This window comes from Opisthocomus hoazin, chromosome 2 (assembly GCF_030867145.1).
Source record: "Opisthocomus hoazin isolate bOpiHoa1 chromosome 2, bOpiHoa1.hap1, whole genome shotgun sequence".
Taxonomy (NCBI): domain Eukaryota; kingdom Metazoa; phylum Chordata; class Aves; order Opisthocomiformes; family Opisthocomidae; genus Opisthocomus; species Opisthocomus hoazin.
In genome coordinates, this window is record NC_134415.1 from 91,398,568 (window position 1) to 91,404,973 (window position 6,406).

Sequence of the window (6,406 nt, forward strand, 5' to 3'; positions counted from 1 at the left end):
AGAGCCATTTAACTTTGCATAAAATATTGAAGTAGTCAGTGGAGTGGTGTCTGAAGGTGTTTCCTTCCCACTTTTGGCTGCAGCGAACAGAGGTGGTGCCCAGACACCAATGTGCTGACCTGTACCCAGGCATCCCGCTCCCAGGTCCTGACGCAGGAGCACCCTAGTGAAGCTGAAGCAGGGCAGAAGAATAACTCCAGGGACTGCTTCCAGGGGCTGTTTGTTCAGGCCCTCTGTGGGAGAGAGGTTGGAGGATGGGATGCAAAATTGAAGAAACTTGTGATCCTGTGGAGTCAGGAGGAGGTTCCTTGAATGCTGGTGATACCTAAATATTAGACAAGTCTCAGTGTCTCTTTCAGGGCTGTCCACACCCTGCAGCAAGAAGCTAGTTTTCAGCTCTAAGTGACCTTCAGAGCCTTGCAGAGTGTCGCAGTGCCATGCAGGGAAACCTGTGCGGGTCCCAGCGTAGCACACTTGCAGAGATGTCCCAGACACATTAGCCCAGGCAGGGCACACGCGGCTATGGCCACACCGCTTTCCGCCCTGGAAAGACAGCGGTCCACCTTTGTGGTGCCTATGCAGCCTGCAAAATGCTGAAGCCAGGTAACGCCGTTGCTGCCAGGTGCCTGTGCAGGGAGCACTCTGCACCTCGCAGTTGAACTGGGCTGTCTCTGTATCCCAGATGCAGGAACGATGCATGTGCATCCCTTTGGCTGACTATCAAGCAAGAATGCATGAAAATTAAACAAATTACTGGTTGTTACAAGAAACATATTTCACTAATTGGCTTCTGAGGGCAACATTTTATTGGGCTACAACTATCAACAGGCAAAGTGTGGCACTTGTTTAATACTAGGACTTTATTCTAGCCTAAGGGAGAGGAAAGACTAAAGGATCAAGGAGACAAATGAAAAACAAACACAGAAAGCTGCAAAGTTAAAAACACTGAGAGGAGGAAGCCACAAGGGAACGGGATTAGATTTCAGAGTCTGTAAGCGAGCACTAGGATCTTTCTTGCAAATTAATTCCACACTTAATTTTTGGAATTCTTTCTTACTTTTCCAGACTCCAGCCAACACTAAGTCAGATGAAATGTTATAAGAAATTGGGATCCTGGGATGTAGTGGTAAACTAGTTTACTTTCACAGTTTCCTTTCATATGTAGATTAAGCACTGAATTTTCTTTTGTCATTGCTTGCAAAGATCTAAGTTTCCTTCCTAAGGCATCATCTTTTATTAATCAGCTTATCCACAACAGAGTCCAAAGAGACTGGAAATGGCTTCAGACAGATGTTGATAAATGTCTTAAGTTTCTTATAAACTAAATCAAGGCCAGCCATGTTTTATTAATAAGCTAACCTTCAAACATACTTTGCCCTCTGTATACTGTATTGCACTATATATGCCATCCTGTTTACACTGCTTGTCCCAATTTTATTCAAGGCTGTTAACATCCCTTACTTAAAAAAGCAAACTCCAATGTATACGTATAATGCTGTCATAAAGGGTAAATGTTATCATCTGCAAAATTACATGCTACATATCAGGTGTGGCAAGAATTTGGAAAGACTTATTCCTTTATTGTTACATCTCCTTTCCTTTATTTTTTTTTATACCTGTTGCTAGCTAAACATATTTGGCCAGCATGCAACTTAGCTGATACTATCACCTTGCCATGGGTCAAGTCCCTGAATCTTTCCCCCATCTCCAGCAGCAATGCTGTGGAGCGGATGCTGGGATCACACTATCCCACTTCTAAGAGCCTGTTCTCAGCCAAGACAGACAAGAAAACCCTGGGCCATTCCAAACCAGAAGAAAGACAACATTCAGCCTCTTTGGATCCCAAATCCTTCAGCTGTTGCCAAGCACAAAGTGGACACTTGAATTTTGCACTTTGGTTTTACAGATCATTAACAGCATTCATATAAATGATAAGCATTTAGAGTAATGCTTCCATAAAAGCACTTCATAGATCCATGAATGACTGGGTAAGCCCTGCGACCAAGATGATCAGTGAAACCAGAAGATCTGCATAGTATTTCCAATGGAAAATTTGATGATGGGGACAAATGACAGCCCAAGAAAAATGTTTGGGGAGATGGGGAGAGGGTGGACAGTGGTCTCTGACTTAAAGTGTTAGGGAAAGGTTGTTCTGGATGTCTCCCAGTGACCATAAATGTGAATATGATCAGTGACATTATCATCTCAAAAAAAGCTTAAATTGTTTTAGAAGAGGGAAGAAATAAAAATCCTTCCAAACAGCTTTTGACAACTCATTTTTTTAACCTTTCCCTAGAGGTTAGCATTTTAAAGGCATGACAACATTACTGAAAGAAGCCTTATTGCAATTACGGGAACATGGTTGGTTAAAGGTGTCCTGCAATATGCAGGACAGCATGCATACAGCATGACATCTATGGGGGGGGGTATGGGGGGGGGTTGTGCTCCTCAAGTTCAGTAGTAGAATGTTTTGCAGGATCAGCCCTCACTAGAAAGCAGATGACACAGAGAAGATGTTATCTAGAGGCAGCTTTTCTTTGTGGATGTATTTTATGGAATTTTAGGCTTCTGCAAGGTGATTTTTCAGAGATGCCGAGAAGTTTAGCTTTCATTAAAGTATTTTAGGGGCTGAGACAGCTCATAATTTTGAAAAAGAAAAATCCAGTACCTTGGTCAAAATCCTGGCTGTGCTGTCATTGATTACAATTTTGTCACTGACTTAAAAAATAAAAGGCAGGTTTGGGGTTTTTTAAATCATTGATAAAGTTTGCACTATCTCCACTAAAGCTGGAAATCTAATTTTTATATGTAAAACAAAACACCAAGAAAAAAGCATGTCCAGTGAGAGGCCCCTCTCACAAATATAGCTCTGGGGTATGCAGTGGAGAACAGGAAGTTCACACAGGCACAAAATCCCAAGTAACATGTATCATGAAACACTTCCCATTAGGTCAGAGTTATAGTGCTGATTCGTTAAAATGCAAAGTGTTGCACTCAGACTTCAACTTTCAAATGAAATGTTCTGAAAAATGTGTCTTTGTGGCTGAAGTAGTGTGAAGTCCTGTCCTGCCTTCTCTTCTCTTCACTTCTCCTCTCCCCTCCCAGGTTTCTTACAAAATCTTCCTATGGGAAAAGACATGAGAAGATAAGCAGAATTCAAGTGGAGGATCTTGAAACACAGCAAATAATTTATCTCAGTGAAAGAAGTATCCGTGAGAGATCTGAAAAGACCATCGGATAATTACAGTGATACATGATTGGAAAACTATTTCTGACAGTGTCAATTAGACGTCTGCTAAAGGTTTTAACAGAAACTAATGAAACTGTGGAGAAAAGAGAAAAAAAATCAGAAAGATGTCTCCAAATTGCTAGATCTATTGTTTCGTAAATGCATTTTCCATTGTAACTCAGTGTGCTAAAACACTTTAAGCGTCTTGGTCTCATCAGGTTCTTGCATAAAGGATCCCCTCTGCTCTTTAGGTGCTTTCTGACAAGTGCAAGATTCCTCTTTGCTGACCAGCTTCAAATCTCACTGAAGCTAATGGGAAATCAGGAAGGTCCTTTGCCGTGGAAGTTTGGGCCCAGAGGCACAAATGAAAATATTTTCACTGTCTTTATCGTGTCCAGGAGATGAAAGGAGAAATTTTGGTGGTGCTTAGCACTAGCCTTGTAGGCTCCATGTTCTGGGCCTTTTGCAGGACACAGAAATCCCATGTGCCAATTCCTCTTATTTTTATTGCAGCTGATGAAAGTTCCCAGCAAGGGGAATCATGAGACTCTAACCACCACAATTCCCTTGTAAAATCCTAGCCTCCAAAAAGTCAGCTTTCCCTCCAGAAAGAGCAATCTATGCAGTTCATGATTACACAGTGCAGGGTGTCCTGCTGAACACCAGCTCTAAGGACTTTCCTGTACGTTCTTCATACGAAGTTGTAGCACTTCCTCCTGCCAGGCTGGTCTGCAGTGGTAACTACATTTCACTGAGTTTTAAAAAAGAAAAAAATATAAGATGTCCTTCTCTGTAAAAAGCAAGTGAGCTGCAAGATCGAATAGCTATCTGATCTGTGACAAGAGGGACTTGCACTGTCAGTGGAAGCACTAAAACTTGAGATGTCTTACTTTTTAGAATCAGTAATTTATTTTCCTATCAACTATATCTATATGTAGCAGCAGGCAGTCAGAAGTCCACTTGAGATGGACAAGAAGTTTCTTATGTTAAAGTTGTCAAAAATCTCTTTGTCATCCCAGTGGTATCAATAGAAAAATCAGGACCATGCTTACCACCCTACCAAAATAACAAGGTCGGGACATAGGCATGGCCTTTCAGCATGGGCCAACTAAGGCATTCCCAAGCACAGCTCAAATACAGTAAAAAGAGTTTTTTTCTTTAATTCGTTGGGATGTCCTCAGAGAGGATGTTCACTGCAGTTTGTATTTCTCGTTCTGTGGGATTTGCTGAAAAACCCCAGCTGTACATCTTCAGTATATTTATCTTGAAAGATCAGTTGCTCTTAACGGGTGAACTACTCTTTCTGGTCCCTGCAGGGTGTAGGGACAGCGCAGGATCCTCCTAAACCACCACCCCTACCCCAGGAGTCATTCAAACTCTGCTGTAGCAGCAGTACGCACACACCATGCTCAAAATGGGCCGTTGCATGGTCTTCTACTGCACCAGCACTTCACACAGACACACCAGCAAAGCGTTTGGCTGTGGTGCAGTGGTGGCACTGGGGCTTTATGGCCACCCTCTCTGCCTTGGCCAGCACGGAAGTGTGAGCCTCAGAGAGCTCCTGTGCAGCCCGCGGCGAGCGAGCAGCTCCCGCGCGTGCTGCTCTTGTGTTGCAGGTGTTGGGACAAGCGTAGGAGCTCCAGCTGCTGGCTCTGAAGGCCAGACCCTAATCCCATGCCACAGAGCGGCTGCAGGGCCCGGCAGGCAGCGAGCAGCGAACCAATCAGTTGAGCGGTCGCGCGTGTGTGCGTGTGAGTGTGTTTTGAAAAGCATTAAAATGGCTGGCTGTTGGCGGGAAAATGACTTGTTTAATTGCTCAGTGGAGGCCTGGCCCACCTATCGTGAGACTGGAGCAGTGTGTAATCACGGAGAGTGCAACTGATGGGAAAAATGTGCTGGTTTTACGTTGTGTAATAGATGCTAAAAGGTATAACCTGCTGTGTAGTTTAACAGCTCCTATTAAACCCCCAGACAAAGCATTTGCTGGGATTGTGGAAATTTTACAAAATCGCCTGTCTCAAAAGTCACAGGAGAGCACGAGGCATTTCTCTTTTTATAAAGTGAATCATAAAAAAGAAAAAAATAGAAAAAGTAGTTTCTGAATATGTGGCTGGATTAATGAAATTAACAGAGCATTGCTAGTTTAAATGAGTTTAATGATGCTCAAAGGGAAATCCAGAATGAAGGCATTCAAAAAACAGCGACTTAAAGAAGCTGACTTGATCCCTTCTGTTCTACAAATTGCTGCAGCGATGAAGACAACTGATGAAATGCCAGGGAGCTCCGGCAGCATCTGGTAATCTTTACAACAGATAAACTGGTGGTGAGGCAGGCAACACAAGCAGCAATTTGACTATTCTTTTTTTCCCTCTTCTTGTTATAAATAAAAGCATGTTTGAGCACAAGCAAAACACTGCAAAAAATGACACAAAAATAACCACTGCCTTCTCACAAGAGGCAGACTGAAGGACCCCGAGTCACCTTTCGGAGTCCTTGGAGAACACTGCAGCAGCCCTACACTCAATTAAGCGGCGTTCGGACTTCTTTACAATTAAAAGAACAAGTCTTAATGCAAAGCTCATTTCACAGTCTGCTGCTTGTGACTGCAATAAGACTGGCAGGGACTGCTTAAAAGCCCCTCTGGATGTGACCTCAGCACTGCTAAAACACGCACGGAGGAAATTCTTGCTGCATTGACTGTTGCTACAGTGAACGTAAAAAAAAAAATTGCAGAATATGCTAAATACCTGACAAACAAGAGGGTAATATCCAGCTCTGCGAGTGGGTCTGTGGTTCGGTACTGTGTGAGCTGCTGCTGTCATAGAGGTAGAGCAGCCCATTGGGGTGCCCTGCTCTGAGTTCCCCCCTGCGGGCGTCAGTCCTGGCCTTGGGACAAGGCTGCGCATCCATCAGGCAGTGCAGGCAGAGGAGACAGTGCAAGCAGCCCACGTGAGGCAGATTGCTCCCAGCCGCTGCTCCCAGCAAGGCAGGAGGTCACAGCTCCTGTGCACGAAGTATGGCAGAGAGGAGGCATTTTCAACATGCAAAAGGGTCTCACTGAGCAGTTGATGACCACTGCAACAGAAATTGGGCAGAATTTAATAGTACAGAAGTTACAGTCATGCATTGCCGTGGTGAAAGAATGCATTCTAGCTGTATGCAAAAAAAAATAAATCC